The sequence below is a fragment of the Schistocerca piceifrons genome, chromosome 1 (assembly GCF_021461385.2).
Source record: "Schistocerca piceifrons isolate TAMUIC-IGC-003096 chromosome 1, iqSchPice1.1, whole genome shotgun sequence".
Classification (NCBI taxonomy): Eukaryota; Metazoa; Arthropoda; class Insecta; order Orthoptera; family Acrididae; genus Schistocerca; species Schistocerca piceifrons.
The window spans coordinates 866,393,772-866,412,891 of record NC_060138.1 but is presented as its reverse complement, the minus strand read 5'-3'; positions in this window follow the sequence as shown (position 1 = coordinate 866,412,891).

Here is a 19,120-nt window from a genome sequence, read left to right as displayed (position 1 = left end):
TGTAACGTTTCGCATTCGTAACATTGTTTTAGGCTGAGGAAAAAATGCGGTGCATTACTTTCCTGGCAACCCTGGTATTCCAATGTCGTTGTTGTTGTGGTCTTCAGTCCAGAGACTGGTTTGATGCAGCTCTCGAATCTACTCTATCCTGTCCAAGCCCCTTCATCTCTGTGTAACTACTGCAACTTACATCCTTCTGTATCCATCTCTTGGTCTCCTTCCGATTTTTACCTTCCATGCTTCCGTACAATACTAAATTTATGATGTATTGATGTCTCAGAACATGTCCTACCAACCGATCCCTTCTTCTAGTCAAGTTGTGCAACAAATTCCCCTCCTTCCCAATTCCGTTCAGTACCTCCTCATCAATTACGTGATTTACCCGTCTAATCTTCAGCCTTCTTCTGTAGCACCACATTTCGAAAGATTCTATTCTCGTCTTGTCTAAACTATTTATCGTCCATGTTTCACTTCCATACATGGCTACACTCCATACAAATACTTCCAGAAACGACCTCCTGACACTTAAATCTATACTCGATTTTAACAAATTTCTCTTCTTCAGAAAAGCTTTCCTTGCCATAGCCAGTCCACATTCTACATCCTCTCTACTTTGACCATCATCAGTTATTTTGCTTCTCAATTAGCAAAACTCATCTACTACTTTAAGTGTCTTATTTCCTAATCTAATTCCCTCAGCATCATCTGATGTAATTGGAATACAATCGATTTGCTTTTGTTGATGTTCGTCTTATATCCTCCTTTCAAGACACTGTCCATTCCGTTCAACTGCTCTTTGAGGTCCTTTGTTGTCTATAACAGAATTACAATGTCATCGCCAGACATTAAAGATTTTATTTCTTCTCCATGGATTTAAATTCCTACTCCTAATTTTCCCCTTGTTTCCTTTACTGCTTGCTCAGTATGCAGATTGAATAACGTCGGGGATAGGCTACAATCATATCTCATTCCCTCGGCTTTTATAACTACCATTTGGTTTATGTACAAATTGTACATACCTTTGCTCCCAGTATTTAAGTCCTCACACCTTCAGCATTTGAAAGAGACCATTCGAGTCAAGACTGTCAAAAGCTTTTTTCTGAGTCTACAAATGCCAGAAACGCAGGTTTGCCTTTCCTGAACCTTCGTTCTAAGATAAGTAATAGGACCAGACTACCTTGCTTGTTTCCACATTTCTATGGAATCCTAACCGATCTTTCCCGAGGTCGCCTTCTACCAGTTTTTCCATTCGCCTGTAAAGAATTCGTGCAAGTATTTTGTACATTCCAATACGGAGGAGAAAGTCCTGAATTTGAGCAATATTTTAGTCCGTCGCCCTGTTATTCCCCCTTAAAACACGGGGCGGGGTTCAAATGGTTTAAATGACTCTGAGTACTATGGGACTTAACTGGTAAAGGGCATCAGTCCCCTAGAACTTAGAACTACTTAAACCTAACTAACCTAAGGACATCACACACACCCATGCCCGAGGCAGGATTCGAACCTGAGACCGTAGCGGTCGCACAGCTCCAGACCGCAGCGCCTAGAACCGCTCGACCACTCCGGCCGGCGGGGCGGGGTTTCTTGGCACCTAGGTGGTACCAGATAACGTCCGAGATGTCTTCCAACGTGTTCAGATCAGGCGAATCAGTGACCAAAACATCGAATTTAATTCAATGTCAGTCACCTCGAACCACTGTAGAACCACCAGTTGTCCTTCTACAGTATGCCATCGCCTTCAGGGAAGATATCAAATGGTCCATAATAACGTTCGTGTTGTTCACAGCTATCACGGTCACTTAGTTTTTCCTACTACAGGCCTCATACAAGCCGCGGTTAATGTCACACAAAGCATAATATTTCATCCACATGACTGCATCCGTGGTGCGTTACATGATTAGAGCATCCATACCCTTGGTAGATAGCATGATTATACGGACAAGATCAGCGATCTGATGTAACGAAAAACACGATTCAACTGACCAGGTAAGAAGATTCCATCGATTCGCTCGCTGTTCAATCTCGACGGTCCCATGCCCACTCAAATCGGAACTGATGATGGTTAACATGGAAATATGTAAGGATCGTCTTTTGGGGGGCCCCATGTTCAACAATCTGAGTTGAACGGTGCGCCTTTGTACTGTCATCGGATCTGCCACAGATCGCCACCTATACTGCATCAGAGCGAGTAAGCCGCTGACTTCAGCTTTTTGTGGTAATGCATTGTCTTCTGACACCTTCTTCCTGAGCGACTCTACGTCGCAACGTATGCTCATCCAATTACTTCTCCTCTGTTCGTGGTTAGTATCTTTCAACCACAATCCATAGACACTCACAACTGTAGCCGTCCAGATTCTCTTATTGCGAGATGCTCGTTCCCAGTCGCTGGGCCATTACAGTTTAGTCCTTCTCAATGCTGTTGATGTCAGTGAATTTCCCCATTTGTTGCCCATATCGTTGCTAAAATGATTTCCCATCCACCTCTGCTCAGCCTAAAGTGCCAGTAACACCAACAGACGACAGTGAATTTTGAGGTGCAGAGTGATCATTATGTTTGGTCTCATCACTGTATGCTGCATGCGTGGAGCCCAACAAGATTAGTTACCTGTGGTAGCGATGTGGGCGTGTTCCGTAAATGTGTATCGGTGAGCTATTTCTCTCATCATAGTTTTTGACTAGTGCTGGACTACATCACATTTCAGAAGTCTGTTGGCATGAACCCATTGACGGAGTGATTCAACAGCTTGTGTGATAAGACTCGTTACAGCTTTTTCTATATGCCTCTAAAAAGTGGCATCCCTTTACCTGAAAATGGAAGAAAACAGGTGAACGTAGGAACCAGCTGACGTGTGACAGAGCACCCGACAAATAGCCGTACGTCGAGTGAAATCAGGAAATCCAAATAGTTATTACACGTTGCTTGAAAACACATTTTGCGATCTAACGTGATTGAATGTGTTACCCCTATTACAACACGTCCTGCGAAATAACTTCATGGATTACGTCTTATTAAGCATTGATACATGATGGAATTTGAAGGCGATTGCCAAGGTTATTTTTCTACTTGATGCGAGCAATTTTTTTTTTGATGACATTACCAAGTACTGTATTTATAGTACTAGCACCTATCTTGCCTATTGCTGTATGGTGTGTGCAGCTCATCAGAGGGCGAGGGTAAAAGACAAACCTGATCCATATTGTAAGCTGGCAGCTTGAATGAATGTTAATGTCGCACCTTACAGTTAGATGGATATGTCACCTAACTTACTTCGGTGTTAGTGAGCAGATTTGCCTACAAAAACGTATAGCATGTAATGCAAAAGGGGATGACACTAGATTCGACAGTATTAACACACCAAACCCAAATCCTGGATATCAATGAACAAAAGGTGAAAAAAGCTGCTGCAAGAAACGCTTTAATTTGGGGACAGATGCGAGTTGCACAGTCACGGTCCACATACAATGAAAGGCTTCTAACAGGGGTCGGTGACACGCAGCGAGAGAGACAACGAACGCGCCAGGTGATACAACGAGGGGAGCAGGTAGCGCCCCAGCGCTGCCTGCGATGGAGAAATTCTTTAGAAAATTGTATTACGGGAATTTCCAGATTGATACAAACAATCTGGAGAAGCAGTTAAAAGACGTGTGAAAGGTCTATGGTGCTCTCGTGATGTACGCACGTAACTTTTAGGTGTCAGCAGAGGGCACAAAATGTCTGATAGGCTGAGATAAATTCAGAAAGAGTAGAAGTGGCGATATTTCGGCGCAGTTTAAAGGTATGCCCTATGCGATTGGCAGGAGTAGTTCCCACGAAATGAAAGGATCGCTCCCATTGGTCTGAAATGGCCATGACGCGAAACACGGAAGGACACAGATGGGGGACAGAAGAGAGAATACCGAAAACTTCGGGGACTCACTTCCCAACCAGCGTCAAGTGTAGAACAGGGCGCATCACTCTCTGTACGACACCAAAAGCGGAATATTGTTTGAATACTGCGCTCACTTTGGCTGACATTCAGCTAGAAATTAGCTGAAGAGTCGTTAAGTGCCGATAGCAGAGAAATGAAACAGCCATGTAGTTAATTATTCTTGCGAGAACTGAAAGGGAGTTGAAGTATACACGCTACTCCATCTATGCACGTATATATGTGGCTATATTTTCCAGACTCTGGATAAGTGCCTGTTAACTCGCCTAACGATAAACATAGGGCAGTTTCAGTTGATAAAATTAGTAAGGATTTTAATTAGCTTCTTATAAGATGTTCAGTGGGGGAGAGCAGCCATGCTTCTGAAAAAACGTCGCAGCTAAAGGTAAATGTCGCTAGCAGAGGCATAAAGTTACTGGATCACCAGCTTGCGTCCACTGTGAACATAAGCAACCTTGAGTAATCTTTCGCATATCTTGTTACAAAAACAAACCATCCTCTGTAGACTTCATTATCATTCTAAATAGTACTCAACTCAGAACTGGAATCGAATGATTTGACGTAATATTGGCCAACTCAGACAGTGCTTCAGTATCTAGATGTAAGAAAAATCATGTAGAGAACCTTCTATTTAAATGTGATATTGTTGTGTCCATTGTTATTTCTGCTAATTAGGACATAATACGTTATCCTGAAAACTGTCCAGAAGTTGTCATGTCACACTCTATGTAAAATAGTGTGCTTCTTTGACAACAATACAGAAATTAAACAAATTTTGTATAGCTAAACAACGATGTGCTCCATTGTAGTATGAGGGTCTTCTCCTAACCCCAGTACTTTATTCTAGTGAGGCTAACGTACTAACAGAGTGTTTTTGCTGTTGTCTGGCGAATGTGACAAAGAGTGGAGTGTCAGAAAATGGCCACCCTGCTAGGATGGAAATTGGTCAAATTAGAAGGAGCAATCAAAATTGGTATTAAGAAAAAAAAAATTCGTAAAAGTGACAAGGTTACCCAATTTATATGTCTGCATAGTGTTCAGATCACAGTAAATGTGTGATCCACAGAGTAGAAAAGGTTGTGTTAACGAGTAAAGAAAAAATTTTGTGTTTTGAGTGAAAATAGTTTCTGTATGACCTTTCTGGTGCATACGAAGTTATCACGGCGTTCTTGTGTTGGTTTGAGTACCCACTAACCGTGAACGGTGTTGATAATGGTGTGTTAATATCAAAGAAACTTTCTGTGATAATTTGGAGACGTGTCATGTCGTATACCTAAATGTTGACTAGACCTCAGGCTCGCGCAAATCGTGAAAGACAGTGGTCAGTTACACGGTCCGAGATGGCGGACGGACTTAGATCATCGCATATAGAGCAAATTGAAGATCTTCATATGATACGAAATGACGTACAAGAAAATGCATCGAATGCGCGTCACGAAACCGAACGAAGTGACAATACAAAGGGAATGGAGGCAGTTTTGCAATCGGTATCTCAAGTTGAGACCGCACAAAACCGGACATATGACGGATCTAGTGGTTCAGAAGCCGAATCAGAGGACGTACAACTTCGGTACGTTGATCCAAATGTTGTAATCCTGCATCAAACGGTAGAGTTTCCTACGGAAAGAATGTGTGCAAGTGCATCAGCACTACGCACAGAAATCGGTGAAACATTACATGAAAGAAGCGAAAGGCAAAATTTACGCCAAATGGTGACAGATGACGATGGCGAAGCGTCTGATAATGTATTCGCAATGTTGAAGCAACTCACTATTGTTGTCACGCAAACAACTGAAACGATGAGCTCAGGGTTAGCAGACTTAAAAACAAAAACAAATGGAGGGTTGGCGGCCTTAAAAACCGAAACGGGGAATCTAAAAACAGCAACAAATGCTGGTTTAAATGGTCTCAGAATTGAAAACAATGTTGGGTCGGAAAAGTTCGCAAAGATCAGCAAAAGATGTGAACGGAAGTTAATGAACAGTTTATTGAAATCCGGAAAGAGGCGAGATACTCACGTGAACTAATTCAATCGCTTATGGCCGATCGGAAAAGGATGCGTACTGACATTGACCAGGTGCAGAATGCAGTGTCTAATATCAACCAAAGAGTTGATAATTTAGCACGTAAGGCGTCTGGTAAGGCGCAACGAATCGTGGAAGAACTCAATGTCAGAAAACGTGTCACTCGAGCCGCGTTATAAAGATTCAATACACGCACTGTAAATATCGTAATAAGCAGCAGTATGAATAGCTTCGTACAAAACTGAAGCACTGTATTGAGAACCGTACAGAAAGCAGTAGTGAGGCGACGGAATCGGTAGTATCATCTGACATAGTGGTGGAAAAAAAGCCTGAGGTTACCAAGTCCATTATGCAATCTTCCGTGTCAGTTGCGGAAACGCAAAAGAGTTATGAGATTCCACTTGTGTGTCCACAATATGTTATGTCAATATTTTCCGATCCGAAACAGAAACAAATGGTAGAAATATAGTTGAGACAGGTGAGCGAAGCAAGTAATGTGCGTTCACAGCAGACAATGGTGCAAGAAGCGTGCATACCAACAGAGCGGCAGCCGACCCACCGAACTTGCGCGAATGACACGATAACAGAGCAGTGTACTGCGCCACACGAACCAAATTTTAAATTTACGAGTTACAGTACAACAGGCCATATACCACAGGTCAATATGAAGCAAGCACAGAGACAAAACACTGTGTGTGTGTATGTGCGTGTGTGTGTGTGTGTGTGTGTGTGTGTGTGTGTGTGTGTGTGAAATCTTAACGGATTTAACTGCTACAGTCATCAGTCCCTAAGCTTACACACTACTAAACCTAAATTATCCTAAGGATAAACACACACACCCATGCCCGAGGGAGAACTCGAACCTCCGCCGGGGTCAGCCTCACAGTCTATGACTGCAGCGCCAAGATCGCTCGGCTAATCCCGCGCGGCGACAAAACACTGATCCAGTAATGGAAAGTTCAAACTATCTTCCAGTCCTATACACGAGGAACGGTACGGTGTAGATAATTACACACCATTGCGTAGGTGCGACGCTAGATGGGACTCAAATATGTCGTCTCAGAATCAAAATGTGGTAGCACGAATAAAGGAAAACATGACGCAACTGAAAGGAACGGAAAATATTGCGAAAATATCAACACCATATGGTGCAATAGAGAAATCTGACAATGAGCATTTATTGGCAGTCACAAAATTCCAATATTACAGGGAAAACGGGAATCGCTTACACCCCCGCACGTTTATACATCAGTTCCAAATCAGTTTACCAGAACATTGGCCACGCAGACATAAACTTGATTTCAGTTGTGGTCATGTGGAAGGCGCAATAGCGGAAACGATGCAAAGGGTCGCTGGAAACTGTCAATCGTATGAACAATTGAAGTCAGCATCCCCTAAATGGGATAAAATTTGAATTGTTACACAAGTAATTTGAAAATTCTGACGAAAAGAAGCCAGTTAGCTTTTAGAAGAAATGACGAAAAGGACTCAGTGTTTAGACAATCCATAGAGTGATGGGGAGCTGTTAGGTATGTGCGCAATGAAGTTACTCTTGCGGTATCAGCAATAGTTGGTTGGCAGAGCTGGAGATAGTAGACAGCAATTTAAAGGGATATTAAGAGAACTTGAATGCATCTTCAGTGAAGATGACGCGAAAAAAAAAGAACGTGCAGTGAGAGAAAATATTGGTAGGGGGAATAATAGCAACCGATTGGCCTTTAAAAATGTTTACATTGGCAATAGTAATGTTGGGAAAGATAATCGTTTTGCGGAGAATAGTAATGGCCCGTGTGATAATATCAGCTATGGTTTTGGCAACTCACAGAGGTTAGACAACAATTATAGTTTCGGTGAGCCACGGAATTACAACAACGGCTTTGGTTCCAGAAATTATGTTGGTATGATCACCATGAAAAGGAGGCAGGATGGTTTATAGTTTTTCCACCACGAGACTCAAATTATTGGGGTGGAACAAGAATGCCTAGAACTCAGAAAGGTTGGGAGAATCAGACTTCAGCAGGACAACACACGCGATATGAACCCGTACAGGAAGTAGAGTTGAGGCCACCAAAACCTTGTAAAAAACGGAATTGACGAGATGAACTGTACGAAGAGCGGTCACAAGAGATACAGTCGCCAAATAAAATTGATTTTATGATTAAATGTGTAAACAGACAACTTTGATCAACAAGATTCTGAAGTAGGTTTGGGAGGTGATCAGATACAAATGCCAGCATGCTGGGAGACAATTGACTGGGAATCGTCCGATGATGAGGAACAACAGTTGTCAATAGTTAATGCATGCATGTATACAAAAACTCATGACCAAATTGTGGAAGATTTCCTTCATTTATACGAAACCGAGAGAGAAATGGTATGCCAAGAGGATAATGCACCACTGGCGACACCAGTATTGATACACAAGTCAGATAATGTAAATAGAACAGGGACTTATGAAGACATTATAAATGCGTATGAAAAAGAATATGGGCAAATAGCTCCATCCCAGAACATTGAGAACATCAACACCTAGTAAAATTGGCACTGAGAAATTTGAAGGCTGCTGGGTTTAATAGAAAGAACTGGGCAGACAAAACGACAACCTCACACACTAACCTTCATCACCATCAATTTTCTTCTTACCATTCATTGTGATGAAGATGAGAAACCATTACCATGATACTAATAGTGAAAATAAGAAAGGTAGTGTACATATAGAACGGGGATAAAAGTTGTTGAGCTATTAAAATAGATGTAAAGTTATGAAAAGTTTCAATAAGGAGAATATTATAAATAGTTTTTAATACAGAATTTTTGTAAAGTCTCTTAGTAGTTTAGTGTTTGTAAAGGTTGTAATGTATCTTAACGGAGAAGTGGTTTTGGTAATCAGTTTGCTTTAATAAAGATTGGTAGAACAACTCAAAAACTAAATAGGTGGTAAAAAAATGTAAACTATAGAAATTTGTGGGACGTAAGGTGGACTAAGGTGTGCAAAATGTATTATACACGACGTCATCAAGAACAATGCATCGTCATTGCAGTCAGATCGACAGCAGAACTGAGCAGAGTGGTTAGGCATGGGAGGAAAGAACACTGAGATTGGGTGCCTGGTACGTCAGCTTTAGAGATGACGAAAGGAAATGCATTTGTGGAAGCAACAGTCCAAGAGGATAACACCTCTGTGGAAAAGTATGGGGATCTACGGCGAAACCTGGATGCAGTCGACATGTGACATGACGCGATCTTCATTCATGTGGAAGTCACTTGCGATCTTCAAAACAACAGTTTTGCTAAAGTGATAGATACACTCCTGGAAATGGAAAAAAGAACACATTGACACCGGTGTGTCAGACCCACCATACTTGCTCCGGACACTGCGAGAGGGCTGTACAAGCAATGATCACACGCACGGCACAGCGGACACACCAGGAACCGCGGTGTTGGCCGTCGAATGGCGCTAGCTGCGCAGCATTTCTGCACCGCCGCCGTCAGTGTCAGCCAGTTTGCCGTGGCATACGGAGCTCCATCGCAGTCTTTAACACTGGTAGCATGCCGCGACAGCGTGGACGTGAACCGTATGTGCAGTTGACGGACTTTGAGCGAGGGCGTATAGTGGGCATGCGGGAGGCCGGGTGGACGTACCGCCGAATTGCTCAACACGTGGGGCGTGAGGTCTCCACAGTACATCGATGTTGTCGCCAGTGGTCGGCGGAAGGTGCACGTGCCCGTCGACCTGGGACCGGACCGCAGCGACGCACGGATGCACGCCAAGACCGTAGGATCCTACGCAGTGCCGTAGGGGACCGCACCGCCACTTCCCAGCAAATTAGGGACACTGTTGCTCCTGGGGTATCGGCGAGGACCATTCGCAACCGTCTCCATGAAGCTGGGCTACGGTCCCGCACACCGTTAGGCCGTCTTCCGCTCACGCCCCAACATCGTGCAGCCCGCCTCCAGTGGTGTCGCGACAGGCGTGAATGGAGGAACGAATGGAGACGTGTCGTCTTCAGCGATGAGAGTCGCTTCTGCCTTGGTGCCAATGATGGTCGTATGCGTGTTTGGCGCCATGCAGGTGAGCGCCACAATCAGGACTGCATACGACCTAGGCACACAGGGCCAACACCCCGGCGTCATGGTGTGGGGAGCGATCTCCTACACTGGCCGTACACCACTGGTGATCGTCGAGGGGACACTGAATAGTGCACGGTACATCCAAACCGTCATCGAACCCATTGTTCTACCATTCCTAGACCGGCAAGGGAACTTGCTGTTCCAACAGGACAATGCACGTCCGCATGTATCCCGTGCCACCCAACGTGCTCTAGAAGGTGTAAGTCAACTACCCTGGCCACCAAGATCTCCGGATCTGTCCCCCATTGAGCATGTTTGGGACTGGATGAAGCGTCGTCTCACGCGGTCTGCACGTCCAGCACGAACTCTGGTCCAACTGAGGCGCCAGGTGGAAATGGCATGGCAAGCCGTTCCACAGGACTACATCCAGCATCTCTACGATCGTCTCCATGGGAGAATAGCAGCCTGCATTGCTGCGAAAGGTGGATATACACTGTACTAGTGCCGACATTGTGCATGCTCTGTTGCCTGTGTCTATGTGCCTGTGGTTCTGTCAGTGTGATCATGTGATGTATCTGACCCCAGGAATGTGTCAATAAAGTTTCCCCTTCCTGGGACAATGAATTCACGGTGTTCTTATTTCAATTTCCAGGAGTGTATTTAGCACTTCTGTCACACACTGTTTAGAGCAGTATAAGGAGCTGTGAGTGATGCCCACCAAACCGGAATGGTGGTGGACATGTTCCACCAATGACGAACAAATGGTTGAAGACACTGGAAGAAGAAGAGGCGCGTTTCTGTAACCCGAGATACACAATGGCTGAAATTATCATCATACCATACGGAATCCAGCAACTGTGGAGCATTCCCTGAACACTCGAGGGAGTAAACAAGAGAACGATGGGAGCCTGTCCAATCTATCCTAAAGAACAACCTGATATAGCAAAGGAAACACAACTATTTGAAAGAAAATACTATAAGAATGGATTATACAATAACAAGTTTAAGCAGGTATTAAATCCCAATTCCTGGTCCAGGGAAGAATGAAGACACAAGTCACCTAATAGGAAGATGCAACAAGAAAAGAAGATTCAGTGCGGAATATTAGGAAGAACGAAGTCCTGGACCAGAAGACATCGAGAAATCTTTCTAAATCCCTTCCTATACAAGAGCATTATTGCATCTACCTACCAGAACAAAAATGTATTTAACAGTTCTAGCAATACAAATATCCAATATTCCGTATGGAAAATTACAACACCGAGAGATGAGAGATTGCTATTCGTATATAAAACAGGAGACAAATTAACTAACCATGGACTGGCATGAAGTTTCGAGAATTGACGAAGAATATAAGTTTTTATGTTGCCAGTAACAGATCTCTAAATAATTTCGCCGTGAGTTCTTTGTGGAATGGAACGAAGAAAACCTAGCACTCACAATACACTCAAACCTTCAGCAATCTTTATGTCTTCCAACCGCCATTCCACGCTCAGAGGAGACACGTTGAAGCGCATGAATACGGGCATGACGGTTTCAATGAATTACGTTGAAGATATATAAGAAAAGACTGTCTGTGACAGACTAACAAGGAATCAGATTACTGTCTGTGACAGTCTAACACGTATCAGATTAACATGGAAAAAATTAATAACCAACACCCAGACTTTGTTATCGTTTAAAAATATTTAATTTTTGAAGAGTTTTGTGCAAGGATCAGATTTTCATTTTAGTTCTTTTAATCTTGACAGACAAATTATATTTTCTTGTATTTCATACTTTGACAACACATCTAGGTTAAGAAAACTAAGTGTTGATATTTTCTTTTGAGGCTAAGAATCTAGTATGTAACATGCTTGTTGATATATACTTTATGTACAAAAAAGAGGGTTTTGCAAGTTGATGAAGTTGATTTAATGTTTACAAGGTAATTAGTAGGATTAGGAATTTAATATTTTTGTAAAAGTCAAAGAATAATTCATTTCTTTTGTAAAGTTTTAATGCATGCGTTTAAGATTTTTGGAGGATAAATATGTTTGTGATGTTGAATGTAAAAATTAATGTGTTTGTGCTTGTAAACTTATGGGAACGGTGCTTATAAATTTAAGATAATTTGAGAAATTATTGTAAGTGACAAAACTTTCTTGAATTATAATTGCCGTAGAAGCTACTAATAAACACATAAAGTTAGATCTTATAATTAAATGTTTCCCTGAGACATCTAAGTCTCTTCATTATCTACGACAATGATCGAAGTAGAAGAAATGAACTAAAATCTGCTCTGCAGCCGGGACTAAAGCCCGTGTCTTCTTGCTTGCTAGGCAGAAATGCTAACCATTACACCACCACAGCACGATGGTCAACATTGCTGCACGAACTACCCAAGCTGAGTGCCCTCCCCAACACAAAATTCAATTCCTATCTTCTGCTTATTTTACATTACATTTTCATTGTTGCCAGGGCTCTCCGACACTGGAATAGGATCCCATCGTTGGACGTAATGGGAAAGTCCTGTACCATAGGTGTTCTTATAGATCTTATAATTAAATGTTTCCCTGAGACATTTGAGTCTCTTCATTACCTACGATAATGATCGAAGCAGAAAAAGAAAGAGGAAATGAATTTCAATTCATTTCTTCTGCTTCGATCATTGTCGAAGAAGAAAGTAACCTTGTGCGAGCACCACCAGATGTTGCATGTCTGCCGCAGCAGCCCAGATATGGACTGAAACTGACATTAGCAGCAATAAGTTCCATTCGGTCTCATTTCCTGAATACAGGACCAAAATCCTCTCATCAGAAGTTCTTTCATCAGGTCTAGGAGTTTCTCTCAGTCTCGTTTCTATCCTGGCAGTCTACAGAATTTTCTCTGAGCGTTGGATTAGCATCCCTGAAACATTACACGCGTCAGTTGTTGCACATTGCTTTCATTACCAACACTAAAACACACAAATCCCTGAACGTTACGTCTTAAGAACACACCATCCATCAGTAATCTTTATTTCAGAGATTTGTACAAAAATGTGCGAATACTTCACCAAATGCCTGTTTGATGTAGCCAGACACTACAGTAGCAATTCTGGTTCCTGGATTGTCAATGTCGTTTATCCAAAATCCACTCATCGTAGGATACCCTTTTACAACATCACCACTATAAACACCGGCGGCAAGAACTCGCAACACCAAACAATAATTAATTTATAGTAATGAAATTTCAGGAGTATATATGTCTAGATAATATTTAAGCGATTATCGTTGCAAGATTACAGATTAATGTAAGTGTGAGTTAAGCCATTGCAAATATAAAATCCTGGTACATAAATAATCTGTTTCATCGCCAAAAAGTTGAATGCAAGTATGAAAACGTGAGTGCATTGTGTTGTACAGTGCCGGTTCTCAGCTTGTGGGACGGTGGTCGTTGAATGTTGCACTTGGTCAGTCAGAGACGGTTAATGCTGTTTGTGGATGAAGCTGGAGTTTTCTTCCGATGTCTGTTGGAGACAGACCTGGTGACTGAGCAGACCAAGGCAACACGTCGACACTGTGCACAGCATGTTGGGTTGCAACAGCGATATACGGACGAGCGTTATCCCGTTGGAAAACGCCACATGGAAAACTGTTCAGGTCGAATCACCTGGCTGTGATACAAATTTTCAGTCAGCGTGAGTGGGATAACCTAATAACTGCTCCTCCTGTCATACGAAATTGCATGTCACACCACAACTCCATGTTAACGTCCAGTGGTAGCACGCAGACAGGTTGGTTGCAGGCCCTCAGTTGGCCTGCATCTAACAAACACGGCCGTCACTGGCACTGAGACAAAAGCAGCTTTCGTGAAACAGCACAACAGACATCAACCCTGTCCTCCAGCGATCTCTCGCATGACACTACTGAAGTCACAAGTGGCGGTGGTTTTGGGTGAATGAAATGTACGTCACAGGACGCCTGGCTAAGAACTATCCTTGAAGTAAGCGGTTTTAACAATTCGTTGTCTCACTGCGATGCCAAGTGTCTCACAGATTGCTGCTACAGACCCAGTATGCGCCAGAGGAATATGCCGAACATGATGGTCTTCTCTCTCGGTAGTGCCATGTGGTCGTCCGGAGCCCGGTTGTTTTCCTTCGGTACGTACTTACGGCCACTGTTACCAGCAATCATGTACAGTGGCTATATCCCTGCCTGGTCTTACTGAAGTATCTCAGAAGAAACAACCAGCTCCTAGAGGCTCTATTACACATCCTCTTTAAATCTCAGTGAGGTATTGAGAATGGCGCCTTTGTCACATTGAAGGCATTCTAGACTAACATCAACTCAGGACGTCCAGTCTCAAAAGTAACTAACGCCCACAAAAACTGCAACGTCGCCGCTATTATGCGAATCAGGCGAAATCTGAATAGACTTCGTGTTTCACATGAAGGAACATGCCTACCAATTTTAGTTTATGACGCGAAACCCCTTCTTGGTGTTTCTACTTTTTGTGGTGAGTGTATAAAAATACACGTACCACACAAAACTATAATTACTTAATAAAGCACCAATTAATGTGCTCATTGCAGCAAATTCTATGAAGATTGTATGATTTCCTCTTAGAGATTGTCATTAATGTAATGTATGTATAGCTAGTGAACGAAAAAACTGACAACTACCCAACTGAGTTCCGAACTTAGAATGACTACGTTATGCGAACACTATGGCCCATAAATCACGCCCCTTAACACATCCAGCCCCCCATGAACCATGGACCTTGCCGTTGGTGGGGAGGCTTGCGTGCCTCAGCGATACAGATGGCCGTACCGTAGGTGCAACCACAACGGAGGGGTATCTGTTGAGAGGCCAGACAAACATGTGGTTCCTGAAGAGCGGCAGCAGCCTTTTCAGTAGTTGCAGGGGCAACAGTCTGGATGATTGACTGATCTGGCCCTGTAACATTAACCTAAACGGCCTTGCTATGCTGGTACTGCGAACGGCTGAAAGCAAGGGGAAACTACAGCCGTAATTCTTCCCGAGGACATGCAGCTTTACTGTATGATTAAATGATGATGGCGTCCTCTTGGGTAAAATATTCCGGAGGTAAAATAGTCCCCCATTCGGATCTCCGGGCGGGGACTACTCAAGAGGACGTCGTTATCAGGAGAAAGAAAACTGGCGTTCTACGGATCGGAGCGTGGAATGTCAGATCAGTTAATCGGGCAGGTAGGTTAGAAAATTTAAAAAGGGAAATGGATAGGTTAAAGTTAGATATAGTGGGAATTAGTGAAGTTCGGTGGCAGGAGGAACAAGACTTTTGGTCAGGTGATTACAGAGTTATAAATACAAAATCAAACAGGGGTAATGCAGGAGTAGGTTTAATAATGAATAAAAAAATAGGAGTGCGGGTTAGCTACTACAAACAGCATAGTGAACGCATTATTGTGGCCAAGATAGACACAAAGCCCATGCCTACTACAGTAGTACAAGTTTATATGCCAACTAGCCCTGCAGGTGACGAAGAAATATATGAAATGTATGACGAGATAAAAGAAATTATTCTGGTAGTGAAGAGAGACGAAAATTTAGTAGTCATGGGTGACTGGAATTCGTCAGTAGGAAGAGGGAGAGAAGGAAACATAGTAGGAGAATATGGATTGGGGGGAAGAAATGAAAGAGGAAGCCGCCTTGTAGAATTTTGCACAGAGCATAACTTAATCATAGCTAACACTTGGTTCAAGAATCATAAAAGAAGGTTGTATACCTGGAAGAATCCTGGAGATACTAGTAGGTATCAGATAGATTATATAATGGTAAGACAGAGATTTAGGAACCAGGTTTTAAATTGTAAGACATTTCCAGGGGCAGATGTGGATTCTGACCACAATCTATTGGTTATGAACTGCAGATTGAAACTGAAGAAACTGCAAAAAGGTGGGAATCTAAGGAGATGGGACCTGGATAAACTGAAAGGACCAGAGGTTGTAGAGAGTTTCAGGGAGAGCATAAGGGAACAATTGCCAGGAATGGGGGAAAGAAATACAGTAGAAGAAGAATGGGTAGCTCTGAGAGATGAAGTAGTGAAGGCAGCAGACGATCAAGTAGGTAAAAAGGCGAGGGCTAATAGAAATCCTTGGGTAACAGAAGAAATATTGAATTTAATTGATGAAAGGAGAAAATATAAAAATGCAGTAAATGAAGCAGGCAATAAGGAATACAAACGTCTCAAAAATGAGATCGACAGGAAGTGCAAAATGGCTAAGCAGGGATGGCTAGAGGACCAATGTAAGGATGTAGAGGCTTGTCTCACTAGGGGTAAGATAGATACTGCCTACAGGAAAATTAAAGAGACCTTTGGAGAGAAGAGAACCACTTGCATGAATATCAAGAGCTCAGATGGCAACCCAGTTCTAAGCAAAGAAGGGAAGGCAGAAAGGTGGAAGGAGTATATAGGGGGTTTATACAAGGGCGATGTTCTTGCGGACAATATTATGGAAATGGAAGAGGATGTAGATGAAGACGAAATGGGAGATAAGATACTACGTGAAGGGTTTGACAGAGCACTGAAAGACCTGAGTCGAAACAAGGCCCCGGGTGTAGACAACATTCCATTAGAACTGCTGACGGCCTTGGTAGCGCCAGTCATGACAAAACTCTACCATCTGGTGAGCAAGATGTATGAGACAGGTGAAATACCCTCAGACTTCAAGAAGAATATAATAATTCCAATCCCAAAGAAAGCAGGTGTTGACAGATGTGAAAATTACCGAACTATCAGTTTAATAAGTCACAGCTGCAAAATACTAACGCGAATTCTTTACAGACGAATGGAAAAACTGGTAGAAATGGACCTCGGGGAAGATCAGTTTGGATTCCGTAGAAATGTTGGAACACGTGAGGCAATACTAACCTTACGACTTATCTTAGAAGGAAGATTAAGAAAAGGCAATCCTACGTTTCTAGCATTTGTAGACTTAGAGAAAGCTTTTGACAATGTTAACTGGAATACTCTCTTTCAAATTCTGAAGGTGGCAGGTATAAAATACAGGGAGCGAAAGGCTATTTACAATTTGTACAGAAATCAGATGGCAGTTATAAGAGTCGAGGGGCATGAAAGGGAAGCAGTGGTTGGGAAAGGAGTGAGACAGGGTTGTAGCCTATCCCCGATGTTATTCAATCTGTATATTGAGCAAGCAGTAAAGGAAACAAAAGAAAAATTCGGAGTAGGTATTAAAATTCATGGAGAAGAAGTAAAAACTTTGAGGTTCGCCGATGACATTGTAATTCTGTCAGAGACAGCAAAGGACTTGGAAGAGCAGTTGAACGGAATGGACAGTGTCTTGAAAGGAGGATATAAGATGAACATCAACAAAAGCAAAACGAGGATAATGGAATGTAGTCAAATTAAATCGGGTGATGCTGACGGAATTAGATTAGGAAATGAGACACTTAAAGTAGTAAAGGAGTTTTGCTATTTAGGGAGTAAAATAACTGATGATGGTCGAAGTAGAGAGGATATAAAATGTAGACTGGCAATGGCAAGGAAATCGTTTCTGAAGAAGAGAAATTTGTTAACATCGAATATAGATTTAAGGGTCAGGAAGTCGTTTCTGAATGTATTTGTATGGAGTGTAGCCATGTATGGAAGTGAAACATGGACGATAACTAGTTTGGACAAGAAGAGAATAGAAGCTTTCGAAATGTGGTGCTACAGAAGAATCCTGAAGATAAGGTGGGTAGATCACGTAACTAATGAGGAGGTATTGAATAGGATTGTGGAGAAGAGAAGTTTGTGGCACAGTTTGACTAGAAGGGATCGGTTGGTAGTACATGTTTTGAGGCATCAAGGGCTCACAAATTTAGCATTGGAGGGCAGCATATAGGGTAAAAATCGTAGAGGGAGACCAAGAGATGAATACACTAAGCAGATTCAGAAGGATGTAGGTTGCAGTAGGTACTGGGAGATGAAGAAGCTTGCACAGGATAGAGTAGCATGGAGAGCTGCATCAAACCAGTCTCAGGACTGAAGACCACAACAACAACAACAACACATTCAGATATCATAGTTTAAGTCTGGAAACAACTCTGTAGCGTACAGACAGTCATTTTCTCCATAATTCCTTTCTTCCTGAAGTGCTAGTAGAGCAACATACGCCAGAAACTTTCTCTGAAGTTCAAAAAGTGGGAGATAGGTACAGGAAGAAATGAATTTGTGCTTGTTGATCATGAGTTTTATCTGGATAGTGTGGTAGCTAAGAGTATTAAGCCACGAAATACAAGGTGACAGGTTAGAGCCCCTTTCCGTCACACACTTTTAATATGCTAGGAGCTTTCAGTACCGATAGGGAAAAAGTCAAATGAAACTTCAGTTGGTCGCTGGTCTCATGAATCATGCACATCACAAATACTTACAATTTGACTTGATTTGGTGGTAATACAAGAAGAGGAATAAAAATGAAAAAAATACGTATGAGAAGTAATGTTCATTAGGTCTGAGGATAATAAACGGTTCTCAGGCTGTATTTCATAAATTTCACGAAGAGTTCCAAAATAACTACGTAAAAATTTAATCGAGAGTTTTCTTGTTTACGCACCACTAAATATCTCTTTGTACAGTGTCGAAATAATGTGTATCAATAGGTCTTGTTTGCGACATTGCTCGACGAGTTGTCTGATCAGTAGTATACAACAGTTATTTGCATGTTACACTGCCACGTAGATATTAGCTACAATGCTACATTATTCCTTTCTGCATCCATCATTCGTATTCATTCAGTAGCATGTCACAATACGGACACTAAAGGATTTAACTGTAAATATCTAAGGATGGACTAGAAAATGTATTGTTTATTATTCTAACTGGTCCTTCGCCAAGAACTCAAGTTCGAGCTACATTTTCATATAGAAACGCTGTGTGTGAAATATAACATAATGGTTCCATTACTATCGCGGTTACACCGAAACACACACGCCTCAAAATGTCTGTATCCCGAGTACATTGCCGACCATCTAAGGCTGAATCAAATATTGCGCCCAGCGCCCGAGCACAACGCGACAACGATGATAGTTCACAGACCATTGTCAGCAGGGTCCTTCTACTAATGCAGCTTCACCAGCTGTTGCTGTATGATAA